We start from the raw sequence: 21,238 nt of genomic DNA on the forward strand, positions 1-21,238 counted from the left end.
TCACCGGCAACATTCACATTTTGACAAGCAGAAAATGTGTCTTGACTCATTTGAGAAAACGGTGAGGACGCAAAACCTGAATCTACAGTATTTGCAAAATTGTGTCCTATCATTTCGGATTCCTGAGGCGAGCTGTTGCCGACCGATCGATCGATAATGCTTCCCTGTTCACTACCTGTTTGACTGTCTACACCATTATTTGCCGCCCGCTCCATCTCCCTATGCACAATTACCAAATTACTACTTCGAATGTCTTAATTCACTACCCAGTGGTGCTGATAAGCTACGCTCGTCGTCACTATTATTTCTCAGTTTACTTTGGAGCCGAGTGTTACGTTTTTCACACGCCATTATTGTCACAATATTTCACACGATAACACAGAAAAGCACAATTTGAATAGCAAAAATAAGAGAACACATTAACATGGCACTGAAAATAATATCTAGTTAATTGCAGCTGCGAAATACTTGGTGCAAATCTACATGCATGCCACAACTGTTTTACTGTGCAACAATGAAAAACCACAACTACCAAGGAAATTCTCTCTATAATTACGCGCTACCAATAAAAAAAAGCTACACTAAATACACAAACTACAAGAAAAAAATCAGAAGATTCCAGTGAGGTATCCTAGGCTAAGGGTCGACATATGAAACGTCCCCTTAGAACAATTTATACAAGACTGTGCTTATAAACCTCTTACACTATTTGCTTTTCAAACAGCTGAGCAAAACTGAACGTACTCAAACATTCACTAAAGTGACACACAATATTTTTAGCCCAACGCAATCTGACTATCAAAGATCCCTGCAAAAGAATGGCCCTGAGTAACATTAAACTACACCTTTCAGAAATCACTTATCTCACAAAAATCTTCATTACTCGAACTACTGCAATACAGCGAGCGCCACTACTGCCAGCTAAATAAAAGATTCAAACTACGAAAGGCACTAACTACTGATAGGGATAGTTAGCAAATGAAAGATATTAATAGAGAACAAACAATGTATTTACCTTAATAGTCATAATATATATAGCAGTTCATGACAAATTACAAAACTCCGCCATCTCTCTCCCCACATCCACCACTGCTGGCGGCTCACCTCCAACTGTGCAACGCTACGCGCTGTTCACATCCAGCTGCCGCTGCCTAACACTACAATGGCAGACAACAATGCAAACTAGCCACAGGCTGCACACAGCACAGCCAGTGATTTTCATATAGAGCGCTACGTAACGTTGCCAATAAGAAAACATAAAACAGCCTCTCTTACACAGTCAACGTCTATCTTCAGGAGTTCTGGGAACCGGGGTGATGCAAAACTTTTTTTGATGTGTGTATTTCGCTTATGACACTGCCAAGCCCAGACAGCAATTCCACGCTAGCCCTTACACAATGCTTTGTGTTCTCTGCTATGTCTGGGTTCTACATCTACATCAATACTCCGCAAGCTACTCGTCGGTGTGTGGCAGAGGGTACTTCTGGTACCTACTAACTTATACCCACCCCCCTTCTCTGAGATGAACATGGGAGACAGGAATGTGTTGTCCGACTCTTCCCAGAAAGTAAGTACTCTCTCGAAATTTCAAAAGCAAACCTCTCCTTGATGCATAATGCCTCACTTGTACTGTTTGCCACTGAAGTTACTTGAGCATCTCTTTAACGCTCTCTCGCCGACCAAACGGTCCCGTTACGAAACGCGCCGCTCTTCTTTGGATATTCTCTGCCTCCTCTATCAGTACTACCTGGTGATATTGGCAAATTAATGGACAATATTCAAGAGTGGGTCTAACACGCGCCTTGAAGCCATTTCTTGGCTCTTGTACATTGCTCATTGTTTTCGTATTTATAAATGTGTAAACTGACTCATCATCATCCAGCTCGGTGTTCGAACACGACTCTCACAATACCAGAAGGTATCAGCGGTCCCTATAACCATGAGTCAGCTCTGCTTTCGTAGAAGCGGAGAACATGGGTAATCCCCCACTCCCAACCCCCCCCCCACCCCCCACCCGAGAGGTGTGGCAAGAGTTCTAGTTTCTTTACATCTCGCATTATATTGTCCGAACTGTAACAGCTATCAGATCCAAATAAAACCTGACGCATAGATACAATCTATCACGTCAGCAAATGTTTGGCATTTTATTTCGATCTGGTCTTGGCCCTGACCGAAACATGTCATAAGGAGTAAGAAACATATATCGATTCAAACAAATTCGGTGTCTAAGCACTACGCGATGTTCACTGTCGCCGAAGGTCGTTGAGAAATAATATACGTACTTGCCGCCTGCAGGCGAGTGTAGTATCTACGCATTAAATGCCGGGCCTCCGCCGGTAGTGGCTCACGCGTTCCCAGGCCCCCACAACCGCATGAGTGGTCGACTATGAAGAGCGGACAAATTGAATAGCTGGCTGGCGGCCATTAGGGTGGTAAACTGACACGCGGAGTTCGAATGTTTATACATCGCTTTTGGCTATAAAATGCCTTCCCTTGACTTAGGTCACAAACATAATGCCTCATTTAAATACGTTACTACAATATACTTTTTAATTTATGAACAAACAGCAACTAGTCACTGTTTATGAATTTATCTTACGTACTACATGGAATCTGCCGTAGCTAAAAGTTATGGACTGGACCCCTAGCATTTTTCGTAATTCATTTACGATAGATGTACGCAAAATGCATCAAATTACTCGAAGATTTGCCCACTATATTAATAGATATTTTCTGACTCTACCTTGCTTTAGATTTTATCACGAGAAGTGCGTTATATACGGCATAGTGCTTTGGCACCTCACGACCAAATTATCAAGTTTCAACCTAACCTAGACCATGAAAACACTACCGATCAGCCAACTATCTTCAAAATGATCAGAACATATAAAATGGTATTCTGTCGGTCGGAAATCTTGCCTCCTGACAGCGTGTAACCATTTTTGTAACAGCTGTGGTTTTGAGAAAGGAAACCTGCAAATAGATGCACAGACATTATGCTAATACCGTGTTACAAAAACATTTATTAAGCAAGTGCACTGACATACAAAACAACTTAAAATATCCACATACCTGTGAAATGTAATATTCGTTCCTTTCTCGAATTTATTTGTACAATTAATCGCTGCACAACTCTTCACCATTGCACTTCATTTCATTGGAACGTACAGACAGTAGAATTACGAGTAACAAATACTGTATGTACGCCCCAACAAATATACAACTTTGAATCAGGGTCTTCATAAACAACAGTACTACACAACACATCAGACTACAACCACTATAATGGCGTCCAGCCGAAGGTTCAAATTATCCCGCGACTGCAGCTCCATCAGTGGGTCTAGTTATCTTTTACAAGGTCTTTGAATAATACACGTACCTTCGACCATAAATATAATAGACTGGCCCTGACGTCATTTTCGTGGCTCCAACATCTCTGGGCTGAAGTCACGTGAATGTTGGCAAAACATGATTGTTTCGTGTTGCCCTTATGGCTGTACTCAGCTTCTTGTCGGGGGATATGGCATTACATTTCACGTGTAAGTGTTTCTATGATAGTGCAGATGCGTTTATTGAAATCTGCTGAAGTGACTTTTTGAACTTGAAATAGAGTATCACGTAAATTAAAGTGTTGAAAGTGATGCCTGTAAAGTTAGACTCACATTACATTTTGGAAAGTATCTGTGGTAATTCGGCTACAGAAGTAAGTATAACTGTTTCTCGTTCCTACTCATAGGTTCCCTAAGGATGAAAACCGAAGGCAGCTATGGATACAGGCCCTGAAACGGAAAAACTTTAAGCCATTTGCACATACGCGCCTTTGCTCGAAGCACTTCGTGGAGAAGTGTTTTGATAGGTTAGTTATTATTTACAATATATATCTATAATTTGTATTTACAGTGTCTGTCATTTTTAAAACTAGGCTCCAAAATTATTTTCTGAAACTTCAAAGTCTCACCTTTCACCTAAAATATCACTTTTTTTTAACTGATAGTTTAAACTTTTGTAAAAATAGTGGGAACTGAATCTTTGAAGTGCACGTAAAATTGATACTCTAAAATGAACCTCTCCTAAAGTCAACAATTTTGACAACTATAGTTGACACAATTCCCATATCCCATTTTCTTTTATAAGTGACTAGAGCTCAAAACGTGGCGAATCCAATGTTTAAAGTTTTGACACGAGCCCACTCTTACTGTTTAAAAGAATTTTAACGACATTTTACTTTAACTGATAGTTTATAGTAATTTCGTCCCGCTGCCCACCAGAGTGGCGTTCGATGTATTTGTTACATTTTATAAGTGGTACTGTGAACAAATCCAGGTCAAATGTAGTTCTGGCATAATTTTTCACAAATAAAGAAGTAATTTTTGTTGGAAGCGTTTGGCGGTCAATTGAGAGATGTGGAGAAAACCCGATACAAACATAGGATGGCACACTGCTGATTTGAAATCCCGCCACGTTTTGCCAACAGTCACGTGGTTTATATTGGAGCCACACTAGCCCCTTAGCTTCTGCACAGCAAGGCCAGTCTACTAGCATCTATGGTCGAAGATACGTACGTGCCGCCTACGGGCGAGTGTAGTATCTTCGCATTAAATGCCGGGCCTCCGCCGGTAGTGGCTCACGCGTTCCGCAGCTTCGTGGATCGGCTGACGTGGCCGCTGACTATTGCCCAGGTGGCGGATTCTGCTGCTACGCGTGCGCGGAGGCGCCAAAGGAGCGCGCCAGACATGGCTGATAACAGCGTCCCAGCAGTGGCAGCTACGATACCGCCGGGTTTCCCGAGAAATAAAGCGTGGGCCGCCAGCGAGCACGAGTAGCGGGAAGCGCAGCTGTATTGCGCCGAGCAGAAAAGCGTATGAGTCACGGCGTCTGACTGGCTGTACGCGAGCACAGCTGTGACTCAGTTGTCTGCCAGCTTTCCTGTTAGAGCGAATTACGCGAGTTACCGCAACGATATCCCAACACACGGATCTTTTAACGCGAAGAGCGGTGGGGAATAACACATGTTACTTTAGCAGGAAAGACAGGCTGCGGAGAGGGGAGGTTACTGACTGCTTCAGTTAAGAACATTGGTATTTTTTCTGTTTTAACTGAGTTCAGGTGTTGTCCGTTCGAACAGATACAAAAAACCGTGCCCAGTTCATGGGAGAAGGCACAGGTCACACAGGTCTGCAAGAAGGCACTACACAAAACTGGCGTTAATAGCATAGGCACATAGGGAACACACACAACACAGATCTGTAAGTCCACGGTATTGGTGATAAGTTGAGAAAACCGTCCCGGAACACATGTGCTAGAAAACGCACTGTTTCCTGCGTATGTACCCCGACATCAATATGGGATATGATCACCATGCACACATACACAGGCTGCACAACAGGTTGTCATACTCTGGATCAGGTGGTCGAGCAGCTGCTGGGGTATAGCCTCCTGTTCTTCCACCAGTGCCTGTCGGAATTCCTCTGAAGTGTCCTAGGGATGTGAAGACGTGCAGCGATAAGTCGACAGGGAGCATCCCAGACGTGCTCGATGGGGTTTAGGTCTGGAGAACAGGCAGGCCACTCCATTCGCCTGATATCTTCCGTTTCAAGGTTCTACTCCACGATGGCAGCTCGGTGGGGCTGTGCGTTATCAACCATCAGGAGGAAGGTGGGACCCACTGCACCCTGAAAAGGCGGTCCAAAATGACGTCCCGATGCACCTGACCTGTTACAGTTCCTCTGTCAAAGACATGAAGGAGTGTAAGTGCACCAATCATAATCCCACCCCACACCATCAAACCATGACCTCCATACAGGTCCCTTTCAAGGACATTGAGGGGTTGGTATCTGGTTCCTGGTTCACGCCAGATGAAAACCAAGCGAGAATCACTGTTCAGACTAAACCTGGACTCGTCTGTGAACATAACCTGGAACAACTGTTCCAATGACCACGTACTGTGTTCTTGATACCAGGCTTTACGGGCTCTCCTGTGATCAGCGGTCAATGGAATGCATCTTACAGGTCTCCAGGAGAATAAACCATGTCTGTTCAGTCGTCTGTAGACCGTGTGTCTGGAGATAATTGTTCCAGTGGCTGCAGTAAGGTTCAAGCAGGGCTACCTGCAGTACTCCGTGGCCATCTGCGGGCACTGATAGTGACATTCTTGTGGTTTACACTGTGGACGTCCCGTACTGTAGCGCCTGGACACGTTTCCTGTCTGCTGGAATCGTTGCCGTAATCTTGAGATCACACTTGTGGTGCACGGAGGACCTGTGTTGCTACCTGCTGTGTTTGACCAGCCTCGCCCTAGTATTCCACCCCTCATAAAGTCAACTATATGTGATCTTTGAGCGATTTTCAACACACTGTCACCATTAGCACGTCTGAAAACGTCTGCACACTTACTCGGTGCACCGTACTCTGACATGCACCAACACACCTCTGCGTATGTGGACTGCTGCTAGCGCAACCGTGCGATGACCGCTGGTCAAATGCTTTTGGTCATACTCCGAGGTGATTTAAACCCGCAAACCGCCCACCACAGCGTTGTTTCACCATGTATCAGCATTATCCTTAATTTATGAGCATGAGTATAGAACAGAACGACCTCCCTAATGCCAACCAGCATTGTTTTCGAAAATAGCGATCATGTGAAACTCAGCTCGCACTTATTTCACATGACATACTATTGTGTTGGCAGAAGAGCCAACACCGTGTTGCTAGAGGAGGTCGAAATGCACGCTTTTAAGCTCACGCAGACTGGCGTGAGGTCTGGAACAAGTAAAGGAATTTATGGTAGCAAATAAAGTATGTAGTTGATGTAATACTTAACTTTAATCCATAATTGGAGAACATCGCTCTTGTTGATACATTATATAATCTCAATACAAACTGGTCATGGCGCCGTGCTAGGTCGTAGCAAATGACGTAGCTGAAGGCTATGCTAACTATCGTCTCGGCAAATGAGAGTGTATTTGTCAGTGTAGCATCGCTAGCAAGGTCGTCTGTACAACTGGGGCGAGTGCTAGGACGTCTCTCTAGACCTGCCGTGTGGTGGCGCTCGGTCTGCAATCACTGACAGTGGCGACACGCGGGTCCGACGTATACTAATGGACCGCGGCCGATTTAAAGGCTACCACCTAGCAAGTGTGGTGTCTGGCGGTGACACCACACATACTGAAAGCTTTGGATCAAGGCAAACAGGTACACACAGTGTTTCTCGATTTACGAAAAGCGGTTGACTCAGTACTGCACCTTTGCTTATTGTCAAAAGTACGATCATATGGGATATCAAGTGAAATTTGGGACTGGATTGATGACTTTTCGGTAGGGAGAACACAGCATATTATTTTGGCTGGAGAGTCATCGTCGGATGTAGAAATACTTCGAGTGTGCCCCAGGGAAGCGTGATGGGGCCCTTGCTGCTCATGTTATATATTAATGACCTTGAAGACAATATTAATAGTAAAATCAGGCTTTTTGCAGATGATGCAATTATCTGTAATGTAGTACCATCTGAGAGAACCTGGATAAATATTCAGTCAGATGTTGTTAAGATTTCAGCATGGTGCAGAGATTGGCAACTTGCTCTAAATGTTCAGAAGTGTACAACTGTGCACTTCACAAAACGTAAAAACGTAGTATCCTATGAGTATAATATCAATGAGTCACTGTTGGAATGGCCCAAATCATACAAATACCTGGGTGTAACACTTAGTAGGGAACTATCACAAAGGTTCAGTCGTGGGTTTCAGTCGTGGGTAAAGCAGGTGGCAGACTTCATTTTATTTGTAGAATATTCGGGGAAATGCAATCAGTCTACAAAGGAAATGGCGTATATATCGCTTGTGCGACTGGCTCTTCAATATTGCTCACGCGTGTGGGACCCATACCAGATAGATGATACTGAACGCGTACAGAGAATGGCAGCACGAATGGTCACAGGTTTCTATAATCCATAGGAAAGCGTCACAGAGATACTGAAGGAACTGAAATGGCACACTCTTACCGGCCAGTGTGGCCGAGCGGTTCTAGGCGCTTCAGTCTGGAACCGCACGACTGCTACGATCGCAGGTTCGAATCCTGCCTCCGGCATGGATGTGTGTGGTGTCCTTAGGTTCGTTAGGTTTAAGTAGTTCTAAGTTCTAGGGGACTGATGACCTCAGATTAAGTCCCATAGTGCTCAGAGCCATTTGAACGATTTTTTGGCACACTCTTGAGGACGACGTAAACTATCCCGGGTTTATTTCTGTAGCCGTACTGTCAGCAGTGTACTGAATATTAATAAGGCTAGTTAAAAAATTGTCTTTCCAGCTACCAAGAAATGGCAATTAACTTTACCAAATTAGTTTCATTTTATTCGTTTAAAACCGTCAGTGACAGTATTTTTCTCAGATATCCGTTCTGGAACTACCTGCATACACACACACACACACACACACATACACACACACACGCGCGCGAGCGCTCAAAGAGAGAGAGAGAGAGAGAGAGAGAGAGAGAGAGAGAGAGAAAGACGAACTTAATAAAAATTCTTGTGAAATATTATGCCTTGTATTACATAATCAAATGTCTGGTGCTCCAAGCACAAACTGTAATTACACCGTAAACATCGGGTTCCAGACGCAGCAGCCCTGCAAGATGTGGACGTTGACGACGCTTATAGACGTAAGCCGTAAAAGACAAAAATGCTACACTGGCGATGTTTTAAGTCAATAAAACGACACTGGCATGTTGGAACAAAGATTAGTATTTTAGTAGTTGCAAAATGAATTTAAAATAATGTTAATAATTAATAACTGTTTTTGTTTTATATCATCGTTTTTCTGATTGGTTTGATGCAGCCAGCAAAAAATTCATTTCTTGATATTTTCGTCTCAGATCAGCACCTGGACCCCTTCTCCTCAATTATTTGTTGGATATATTCGAATCTCTGTCTTCCCCTGCAGTTTTTACCCTCTGCAGCTCCCTCTAGTTCTATAGAAAACGTCTTACACACATGCTGCCATCCATTCCCTGCTTCTTGCCAGTGTTCCCCATACGTTCCTTTCTTCGCCGACTCCGCGTAGAATCTCCTCATTCTTTGCATTATCAGTCTAATTTTCAACACTCGTCTATAGCACTACATCTCAAACGCGTCGATTATTTGCCTGTTGTTCCACAACCCATGATTAATTCTGTGTTAACATTCCGTGCCCCAAATGTACATTCTCGGAAATTTGTCCTCTTTGCCTGTGCTAGTATGCTTTTTACGTCCTCGTTGCTTCGTCCGTGGTGCGTTATTCTGCTTCCAAGCTTGCAGAATTGCTTCTCTTTGATTACTTCCTGTCACCAGTTCTGATGCTAATTTAATCGTCAGTCTCATTTCCGTTACTCGTCGTTACTTCCGTCTTTCTATTAGGTTTACTCATAATCGATATTCTGTAATTGTTCATTCTATTCCACAGGTACTGCAATTCACTGAGTATAGTAATGCCATTATCAAATCTTATCACTGATACCCATTCACCCTGAATTTTAATCCCACTCTTCAACCTTTCTTTTATTTCCCTCATTGCATTTCGATATAGAGATTGAACAGCAGGGGCAAAAGACTGCATCCTTGTGTTGAACCCATTTAGTCTACATCACTCCAGACAAAAACTCCGGCTTCATAACGCATGATTTATTTCGCCGTATCTTGTTTCAGGCCTGAGATCGTCTTCAGACAGCAGCTAGCGTTTCTTTCGCAAATTTCGTATTTTTCCGTCCTATAATACAGCAGCAATTCAAGATTTTCTTTACAGAATATTCTACATTGTGCACAAGCTGTTTACTTTTTACTAACTTGAGGAGACGTTTTTCTTTATAGGTTACAGCCTAGGGTTCTACATAATGACACGAAGTATGTTATACATGAGCTAGGCTAGTGAGAGAATGGTGGACACATGTGTGCACATAATACTTACTTAAACTAGTCAAACTCATGTTCAACTTGCACCATGCGAGTATATATCGCACAAAATAAAATAACTAGAACTGTACGTAGATTTCACATGTTCATCTGTTCAAGCACCTGACGGTATTAACCACTTGGGCACAGACAGGAGTCAAACCTGCAGCCATTAAATTCTTTGACAATTTCCCTACGAATATACAATGTCTGACCGACAGCATGAAGTTTTCATTGTAGCTTAAACATGATTCACCTTAACAAGATTTTCTACACCGTACAAAAAAATGAATAGGGGTAAGTAATCAAGTTCTTTCAATTTTTTTTTCGGTTTGGTCGTCAAACCTTCTGAATGATTCGATACGATTTTCTCTCCTGAGACAGTCTCAGAATGGTCCTTAGACACTATGCCCTGAATTATTTGTTGGCTATATTCTGATCTCTGCCTTTTTTTTTATCCTGTACAACTCGTGCTAGGACCATGATGCCTCATGTTCTCTCCTCCTGACCATTCTTCTAGTTAGAGTTTCCCAGTATTCCGTTCCTCTTCTATTCATAGAGAACCATCCTTCTGTAGCACCACATCTCAAATGCTGCCATTCCTTTATTTCTTTCTTTCTTTTCCGGTTTCGCATAGTCATCGATTCGCTCCCAATCCTATTCTGTGATCCAGCAGAAATTTCTTTCTCAATTTAAGGCATAATTTAGGTGCCAGTGGACTAATCCTATTTTGAGCATAAGATAGCAGTATTTCTTCACTTTGCGATAAAGAGCCAACGTGTAGCCATATAAGTATAATTTCTTTAAATAAATGTATAAGGTTTGTACAACTGAGCAACGTATTATGTGACGCGATGACAGTCGCTACTGCTTGAGAAGGAACTCAATCGTAGCCTTGTTGAAGCAGACATCCTTGGACTTGCTCAAAGTGATTTGGAGAACTGACTACATAGAACTGGAGATCCGTAGAGAGCTCGGCGGTCATTCTTAGAGTATATTGATAGAATTTGTATCGACAGCATTGCGTTTAGTATTTCTAATGGAGCGTTTCGGCCGTAGCCACATCGAATAAATATAACCTGCAGTACGGACAAAATGTATCACATCAACAAAAGAACGATTTTAATTTGATCTGATTTGGCCGTAACAGTTCGTAGAGAAAAGCAAACACATTGCGATCCAGACAAATTCTATATGTAAGTGATATGAGGATTCTGCGGAGGAAAATGAATGTAGATGTCCAGATGGGGATATGAACCCTACCCAATAGGAGTTGAGTTTCTTAAGCCTCTCTTAGTACTTTGTTCAGTCGTTCACATTATTCTGGTAACCATCCGTGCAGCGTTTTGATGACATTTCTTCTCGAAAATTTGATGTCATACTTATGAAGGAAATTTTGCGACAGGTCACTTCTTGCTACTCTTTACTAACAGTGTGTCGAACACAGGCAGTGTCGTACATTCGTTCGCAGAATCTGACGTCACTGTCGCTTTCATATCTCTTCATCAGTTAAGTTACTCCTTCGACCATAGATACTAGTAGACTGGCCTTGCTGTGCAGAAGCTATAGGGCTGGTGTGGCTCCAACATAAACCACGTGACTGTTGGCAAAACGTGGCGGGATTTCAAATCAGCGGTCTGCCATCCTATGTTTGTATCGTATTTTACCCACATTTCTCAATTGACTGTCAAACGCTTCCTTGTTTATTTGCGAAAAATTATGGCAGAACTACATTTGACCTGGATTTGCCCACAGTATCATTTATAAAATCTAACAAATACATCGAACGCCCCTCTCGTGGGCAGCGGGACGAAATTACTATAAACTATCAATTAAAGTAACATGTCGTAAAAATTCTTTTAAAAACTAAGAGTGGGCTCGTGTCAAAACTTTAAATATTGGATTAGCCACGTTTTGAGCTCTAGTTACTTTATAAAAGAAAATGGGATATGGGAATTATGTAAACTATAGGTGCCAAAATTGTCGACTTTAGGAGCAGGTCCATTTTAGAGTATCAATTGTAGGTGCACTTCAAAGGTTCAGTTCCTACTATTTTTACAAAAGTTTAAACTATCAGTTTAAAAAAAAATGATATTTTAGATGAAAGGTGAGACTTTGAAGTTTCAGAAAATAATTTTGGAGCCTACATTTATTTAATAGTATTAGAAGGTAGAAAAAAATTCTCTTCAAGTGTCGACTATAGGTGCTCTTACCTTGTTATAATCTCACTTGTATATACAAAAAAGCGCGTGTGTGCCGATGGCTTAAAGTTTTTCCGTTTTCCTGTATCCAAAGCTGCTTTCGGTTTTCATCCTTAGGGAACCTATCAGTGGGAACGAGAAACAGTTATATTTACTTCTGTAACCGAATTATCACAGATAGTTTCCAAAATTTAATATGAGTCTGACTTTACAGGCATCACTTTCAAGACTTTAATTTACGTGATACCCTATTTCAAGTACAAAAAACATATAAAAGTCACTTCAGCAGATTTCGATAAACGCATCTGCACTGTCATAGAAACACACGTGAAATGTAATGCCATTTTCCCCGACAAAACGCTGAGTACAGCCATAAGCGCAACACGAAACAACCATGTTTTGCCAACATTCACGTGACTTTAGCCCAGAGATGTTGGAGCCACGAAAATGACGTCAGGGCCAGTCTATTATATTTATGGTCGAAGAGTTACTCACTGTGGGACAGTTTTATCAGCCTGACACCTACTGGCAATGCCTTCTGTGGAAAGTAGATGGCAGCACTTGCATACACTGCAGAGGCGAGCGTATGCAAACACCGCTGCCCTTGAAGCTCCTTAGCCACGTGGTGCTCTGCGGGTGCGTTGCGCACGCTCGTGTTCCCAGACACGTGTGCGTTCTGTCCAAACCTTGAGCCATTCCGCGCGCGCTTGAGTTACAAGGTAGAGCTTCTTGTGCTTACTTCTACAGCGACGGAATTCCAGTTAGATTTGACATGGAGTACGCTACGCAATTAGATCCGTTCCTAGGTCATATTTGTAGAGAATTCATTGCATTCTGACTCATCCCACGGGATTGGAAGAGAGCCGACGTCACTCCTGTTTAAAAGGAAAAATAACAGAGCAATATCGCCGACGTTCGATTATTCCATAATTCTAGTGCGTTTTCTAAACTCTAACATTATGACGTTCCTGTAGGAAGACAAGCTTCTCTCGCATAAGAAGCACGGATTCGGGATGACATGTGAATTACGACTTGCTTTATTCATACACGAACAACAACAGACTATGCTGAACAGGTAGATTACGTCTCCTTAGATTTATTACGTCTTCTTAGATTTCCAAATAAGCGTTTTACACGGTGCCACTTCACCGAGTACTAACCAACGTACGAGCGTACGGAGTACCTCCGTAAACTGGCTCGATGAGCATTTGACTGACACATCTCACAAGAGGAGGGCCCCAGACACGGCCACGCGATTCGGTTTATATTTGGCAGGTCGCTTGTTTACGACCTAGAATGAATATTTTGCTAGCAATCGAAGCAATAAACTGTTACGTCTATTTTCAAATGGCTCTGAGCACTATGGGACTTAACATCTATGGTCATCAGTCCCCTAGAACTTAGAACTACTTAAACCCAACTAACCTAAGGACATCACACAACACCCAGTCAAAACTCAAAAAATCAAATGGATCTGAGCACTATGGGACTTAACAGCTGTGGTCATCAGTCCCCTAGAACTTAGAACTACTTAAACCTAACTAACCTAAGGACATCACACACGTCCATGCCCGAGGCAGGATTCGAGCCTGCGACCGTAGCCCAGTCAAAACTGTTACGTCTGCCGCCTACGTGGGGGGATATGGGTTACAGTGTAACATAGGGCACAGTGTAACATTTTGATTTGTATATCAGTTATCAAGTTGGTGGCCTTGTGTTTAACCTTTTGACAATTGTAATTTGTTACCACTTTCGGTCAGTGAACTTTGGAAGCGATTAAAACTAAAATTTGGTGTATATGAAAAAATTTATTTTGAGTTATGTGAAGTAAATTTTAGTCATAGTATAATATAAGGAAACTTATATTATACTATGATTAAAATATACTTCACATAACTCGAAATATAATATAAGGAAACTTATATTGTACTATGATTAAAATTTACTTCACATAACTCACAATAAATAATCTTCTTATAAAACAGATATGTTTTATCTGATGATGGCCATTATAGGCCTTCAGTCCGGAACCGCGTGACCGCTGCGGTCGCAGGTTCGAATCCTGCCTCGGGCATGGGTGTGCGTGATGTGCTTAGGTTAGTTAGGTTTAAGTAGTTCTAAGTTCTAGGGGACTGATGACCTCAGATGTTAAGTCCCATAGTGTTCAGAGCCATTTGAACCATTATAGGCCGAAACCGGTAATCTGTAAACAAAAAGTTTGTGACCATAGACGTAAATTAAAAGGAAAATTATTGTTTATACGGGTCGCTGTTTTATTGGTGACAATGTCGCAGCTTGTGAAACATAGTATAATATTCTTTCTGTTATTTATACTCATGAAAAGGTGCTGTAATTCTGAGTATTACGACCATAGTCATATTATAGTGCACCATACTGCATTGCGAAAAATTCGTAACATTAAATTATATGAAGCTTCCCTATGTGGCACAGTGTCACAGTGATGTGAACAGTGCAACCTTTTTTCTAAGAGCCGCTGACAGTGAGGAGGGCCAGAGTGAGTCACAGGAAGACTCTTCTACAAGAACTAAGGAAGATGCACCATGCCAAGATTTGGTTGGTCTTAATATTTTTCGAGATTTCCGTAAAGCTGATGAAAGAACGAGCATAAAAAATAGAAAGAGCGGAGTAAGTTAGATTATAACATATAAACCAGTTAAAACAAGTGTTTGAAGATGACTTGCCTGGAACAATAAAATACAAAAATTTGTGATCCCTTAGATTATTCAAACAATGGAGATGTTAAAGGTAAAAAATGGGAGCATCTTGTTCGGGTAGAATATGTTTTAATAGTGTTTCTTGGCTGCCGCTCGGTAGTCATCGTGTCATCAAGGAATAACGCACCGATTATTCCGTGACTGGACATTGCACACTACACAGTCATCCGTTGTGGGTGAAGACACTTCTCGATCGCTAAATGCGGATTCTCAGTCCCCCAAATCCGCCAATTTTGTTTACTGACGAACCCATCCAAATGAAAGTGGTCCTCGTCACTAAACCAAACCATATTCACGTCAAACTAATTCCCATGATGCTACGCGGCCGTGTCCAACAGTACAGTTTGAACGTCCTAACGCAAACCGTTCGGAAGTTATGACGATTTTATTTCATATAGTTCAATAATTGCCACCGTGTACATTTAAGGTCTTTTCATTAGGTTACGTGTAGTGGACTGGCAAGACAGCCAATCCACTAGGAGGAAGCCGAAAGGGACGCGTTTAAGCTCACGCAGGCTGGCGTGAGGTCTGGAACTGGACAAGGACGTTATAGTAGCAAAGAACGTACGTAACTACTGGAATACTTAACTTTAATTCATAATTGGTGAACATCGCTCTTCACGGTACATGTTTTACAGCATCAATAGTAACTGGTAATGGCGCCTTGCTAGGTCGTAGCAAATGACGTAGCTGAAGGCTATGCTAACTATCGTCTCGGCAAATGAGAGCGTAATTTGTCAGTGAACCATCGCTAGCAGAGTCGGCTGTACAACTGGGGCGAGTGCTAGGAAGTCTCTCTAGACCTGCCGTGTGGCGGCGCTCGCTCTGCAGTCACTGATAGTGGCGACACGCGGGTCCGACGTATACTAACGGACCGCGGCCGATTTAAAGGGTACCACCTAGCAAGTGTGGTGTCTGGCGGTGACACCACATTACGTACGGTCTCTGGTCAATGAGACTATTAAAGAGGGCTGACAGTGGCTGTAATATTGAATTCAGTGGTAGCTAGATGCATGTAGTTTGTAGACGTGGTAGAGCTGAGCTACGACTGTGGCAGGGGAGGTTTACTTGTGCCAGTTCAGAGAACCCGGCGGGTGGAGAGGGCAGGTACCGACAGAGCAAAGGGAGACTCTGGCCAGGGCCTTAGCACAGCATAAGCCAAAGCAGAGGACACAGCCTGTGTCACAGGGGATCCACTGGCAATGGGAATCGATTAGTTCCGGAGCAGACCACAGCATATTGGCCTATAGGCCAGAGGCAGAACTTATTATTACTGCTTTCGCCGCGATGCGACGGACCCAGGCACTGAAAATTGTTCTCGGTCGAGAAGAAGTGCATTCCTTTCATGGTACCTATCACGGTCCTCTCCTCATAACGAACAATATCCGAGTATCCTTTCTGTGAAAAAATGATATCATCTGTGTTATTTAACAATGCGTAGTTCTGAATGAAAAAATATATAGAAGTGAGTAGTTAGATTATTAATTTCAGCGATATAAAGGGAGACATTAATTACTGAATCCATGAAAATCTCCAATGTGTTTCGGTTTGCTTCCATTTTACAAACATCAGTGTTTTAATGTTCAGCAGTATATGCAGGGGTCCTCACGTTGTTTCTTCGGAACCTTGCTGTGAGATCGGTATCGGTTAGGCCTGAGGAAATATTTTGCCGAAGCAGCCTAAATGGCACTTCAAGAAGCCTGAAACCGTGTCGCTGGGAAAGCTTTTGTGTTTTTTGAGTTCACGTAGACACACAATCCGTACTGTTTCCCGCGCTTGGAAAATAACGGCGTGTTGATTGGGATTCCGACTGTGACATCAGACAACTTAATATTGGATATCTGTTCCATGTCTCGAGATGTGTTAGGATTGGAGGAACTGGTTTTCCCATCATATGGAAGGAGGGCGTACAGTAGATGTTGTGATATACCATCGGCACAAGAGAGCACTACCAATTTGGATTGGTGGTTCTTAGCTTTTTGGCTCATACTCCACGTGGAGTCATTCGCGAACTTTGATGAGGTGCGAGGAGGCAGGGGTTCAGTCGTGTGCCACGGTGCAGAGAATTCGATTCGGTCTTGAGTTGTGGAGGTGGTACGTCGATATGAGCTTTGGCTGTGGGGTCTGGGAGCGAAGGCGGGCCCGAGAGAGAGAGAGAGAGAGAGGAGGAGACAGCGGTCCACCACTCTACCTGACGCAGAGTCACGCTGGCCACCGTATTTCTACATGTATCTATTGAGCATTTGACAGCAGCGGCACTAGGAACTTTTCGAGTGTATTTCATCCACTGCACCACATGCTCACGGCAGCAGCAGTCGCTGACGGATTTACAGGGTGTTTCAAAAATGACCGGTATATTTGAAACGGCAATAAAAACTAAACGAGCAGCGATAGAAATACACCGTTTGTTGCAATATGCTTGGGACAACAGTACACTTTCAGGCGGACAAACTTTCGAAATTACAGTAGTTACAATTTTCAACAACAGATGGCGCTGCAAGTGATGTGAAAGATATAGAAGACAACGCAGTCTGTGGGTGCGCCATTCTGTACGTCATCTTTCTGCTGTAAGCGTGTGCTGTTCACAACGTGCAAGTGTGCTGTAGACAACATTGTTTATTCCTTAGAACAGAGGATTTTTCTGGTGTTAGAATTCCACCGCCTAGAACACAGTGTTGTTGCAACAAGACGAAGTTTTCAACGGAGGTTTAATGTAACCAAACGACCGAAAGCGATACAATAAAGGACCTGTTTGAAAAATTTCAACGGATTGGGAACGTGACGGATGAACGTGCTGGAGAGGTAGGGCGACCACGTATGGCAACCACAGAGGGCAACGCGCAGCTAGTGCAGCAGGTGATCCGACAGTGGCCTCGGGTTTCCGTTCGCCGTGTTGCAGCTGCGGTCCAAATGACGCCAACGTCCACGTATCGTCTCATGCGCCAGAGTTTACACCTCTATCTGTACAAAATTCAAACGCGGCAACCCCTCAGCGCCGCTACCATTGCTGCACGAGAGACATTCGCTAACGATATAGTGCACAGGATTGACGACGGCGATATGCATGTGGGCAGCATTTGGTTTACTGACGAAGCTTATTTTTACCTGGACGGCTTCGTCAATAAACAGAACTGGCGCATATGGGGAACCAAAAAGCCCCATGTTGCAGTCCCATCGTCCCTGCATCCTCAAAAAGTACTGGTCTGGGCCGCCATTTCTTCCAAAGGAATCATTGGCCCATTTTTCAGATCCGAAACGATTACTACATCACGCTATCTGGACATTCTTCGTGAATTTGCGGCGGTACAAACTGCCTTAGACGACACTGCGAACACCTCGTGGTTTATGCAAGATGGTGCCCGGCCACATCGCACGGCCGACGTCTTTAATTTGATCGTGTGATTGCTCTGGGCTATCCGAAACATACAGGAGGCGGCGTGGATTGGCCTCCCTATTCGCCAGACATGAACCCCTGTGACTTCTTTCTGTGGGGACACTTGAAAGACCAGGTGTACCGCCAGAATCCAGAAACAATTGAACAGCTGAAGCAGTACATCTCATCTGCATGTGAAGCCATTCCGCCAGACACGTTGTCAAAGGTTTCGGGTAATTTCATTCAGAGACTACGCCATATTATTGCTACGCATGGTGGATATGTGGAAAATATCGTACTATAGAGTTTCCCAGACCGCAGCGCCATCTGTTGTTGAAAATTGTAACTACGGTAATTTCGAAAGTTTGTCTGCCTGAAAATGTACTGTTGTCACAAGCATATTGCAACAAATCTATCGCTGCTCGTTTAGTTTTTATTGCCGTTTCAAATATACCGGTCATTTTTGAAACACCCTGTAAGTGCGTTGTGGTAGTTTGTTCCAGTCAACAGTTCACAATCACTGTCAATCGTATCACAGTAAAGTAGCGCCATCTGTTTTTAAAATCAGAATTAAAGTCAATTTGCCATCATATTTTTCACTTTGTCAACTGTACATCTGCACACTTCATAATATTATTCATGTATTATGTTGAGCTATGCTCCATATCATTCATGTCTTTTGGAAATAAATCTGTTGTCATATTGAATTCTACTTGTTATTCATCACCTTTATAAATTTTATTTGTGTGGGCAGTAATAGCAGTAGACCTGGAATAAAATACACTGTGTCATCCTCAGTTTTAAATAGGTTCTTATTTGCTCATAAATTTTACACTTCTGTAAATGAAAGGTAGATCCTGTCTTAGCGATATTCAGAGACAGAGGTCATCAGAGATACCCACATACCCGCTGACCAAACTGGAATTTTGTAAGTCTTTCAGTGTAAGGTATACACGAGCTACCTCATCAGAGATACCCACATACCCGCTGACCAAACTAGTATACACGAGCTACCTGTCAAATGTAAGCCAAATCGGCTGGCTGTGTTTGAGCTTGTCAGCACATTATACTGGACGGCGAATGTTCCACAAAAACGAAAGTAATATCGGATGTGTCTCAAGCAACAGTAACAGGACTTCTCATGTCATCAATATGCATAAACGATTTTTCGGAAAACATCAGCCGCACTAAAACATCGGTCACTGACTGTGCTTTTGTCTACAGGAACGTATCGTTATAGGAGTGTCTTACGGAAATGATATATACACTTACACTCGGCGTAATGAACGGCACCTTTCCTTAAATGCTGATGAGGGTAAGATAGCGCCTCTAAGAGACAGAGATAATCTGATAGTAGGCAATTACTATATTTGTGATCAACATATTGAGCATGTTATATTGTGTAAATATTTGTGGTAGCGACATGAAACGAAACGGTGGCGTAAAATCAGTACTAGCAATAGGGAAAATAGGAACATTCATTAAGTTTCTGGACCGGATGAGCTTTTCCTCCGAATGTCTCTACAACACTTTTTCTGAGCTCCACTAAAACTTTCCGTTTACAACTTAGTTTATATTTTTCCTCAAGGATAAAAAATTCGCTAGACACGTATAGTACAGAAATGCCGTACTTTCAATATGCTCTCAAAACAAAATTAAATGAAATAAATTTATTTCATCCTCAAAAATACACTCACACAAAAAATAGACGCATCGTGAAGCAATTATCCGAAAGGGGCGGATGGGACGGAAATGTACAAACACACAAATGATTACAATTTCAGAAAGACTGAATGATTTATTCAAGAGAAAAAGCTTCACAAATGAACAAGTCAGTAAGGCGTTGATCCACACTTGGCACTTTTGCAAGCTGTGACTGTGTTTGTCGTTAATCGGTAGAGATGTTGGATCTCCTCCTGCGGGATGTCGTGCCAAATGCTGTCCCATTGGCGCGGTAGATCGCCTAAGCCCCGCAAGAGTTGGAGGCTCAGCCCATGATGCTCCAAACATTCTCAGTTGGGGAGAGATCCGGCGATTTTGCTGGGCAAGGTAGGGTTTGGCAAGCACCATGACAAGCAGTGGAAACTCTCGCCGTGTGCGGGCGGGCATTATCTTGTTGAAACGGAGTCCAGAATGGCTTGTCAAGAAGAGCAACAAAGCGGAGCTGTGCTGTAAGTGTGCCGCGTATGACAACGAAAGTGTTTTGCTATGAAAAGCAATGGCACCCCAAACCACAACTCCTGGTTGTCGGGCCGTATGTCGGGTGACAGTTTGGTATCCCACAGCGGGACGTCTCCACACGCGTCTTCAGCCTGGAATCGCATTGGCTGTAGTAGAATCGTCTTCAGTTGTGAATTCCGCTTCAAACTGAGTTCCAAAGACCATCCATATCTCTCATGAGGATATCAAACAACTCTATCAGTCAACGTCAAGCCGAATAGCTGCTTGCAAAAGTGCCAGAGATGGATCAACGCGTTACTAACTTGTTGATTAGGGAAGCTCTTTCTCCGAATAAATCATCCAATTTTTTCTTATATTGTAATAATTGGTTTATCTGTACGCGTACATGTTCATCACACTCACAGATTTTCGTTCCATTCGGATAATGCGGGCATGGTCTTTTCTTCTGTTTTCTTTTCCCTTAGAGTGTAAATTGTTCGTAAAATTTAAAAAAATCACAGCATCAAATCAAAACACATCTATGTGAATCGCAGCGGCGACGCCATGAATATCTAGTATGTAATGATTCTCCATCCAGGTTGCGGGCTTTCAAATACAATTAATGTTGGCCCTCAACTGCGTACTTCCCGACTCAGAGTTGAAATACACTACTAGCCACTAAAATAGCTACTCCAAGAAGAAATGTAGATAATGAACGGGTATTCATTGGACAAATATATTATACTAGAACTGACATGTTATTACATTTTCACGCAATTTGGATGCATAGATCCTGAGAAATCAGTACCCAGAACAACAACCTCTGTCCGTAATAACGGCCTTGATACGC

This window comes from Schistocerca cancellata, chromosome 1, assembly GCF_023864275.1.
Source record: "Schistocerca cancellata isolate TAMUIC-IGC-003103 chromosome 1, iqSchCanc2.1, whole genome shotgun sequence".
NCBI lineage: Eukaryota > Metazoa > Arthropoda > Insecta > Orthoptera > Acrididae > Schistocerca > Schistocerca cancellata.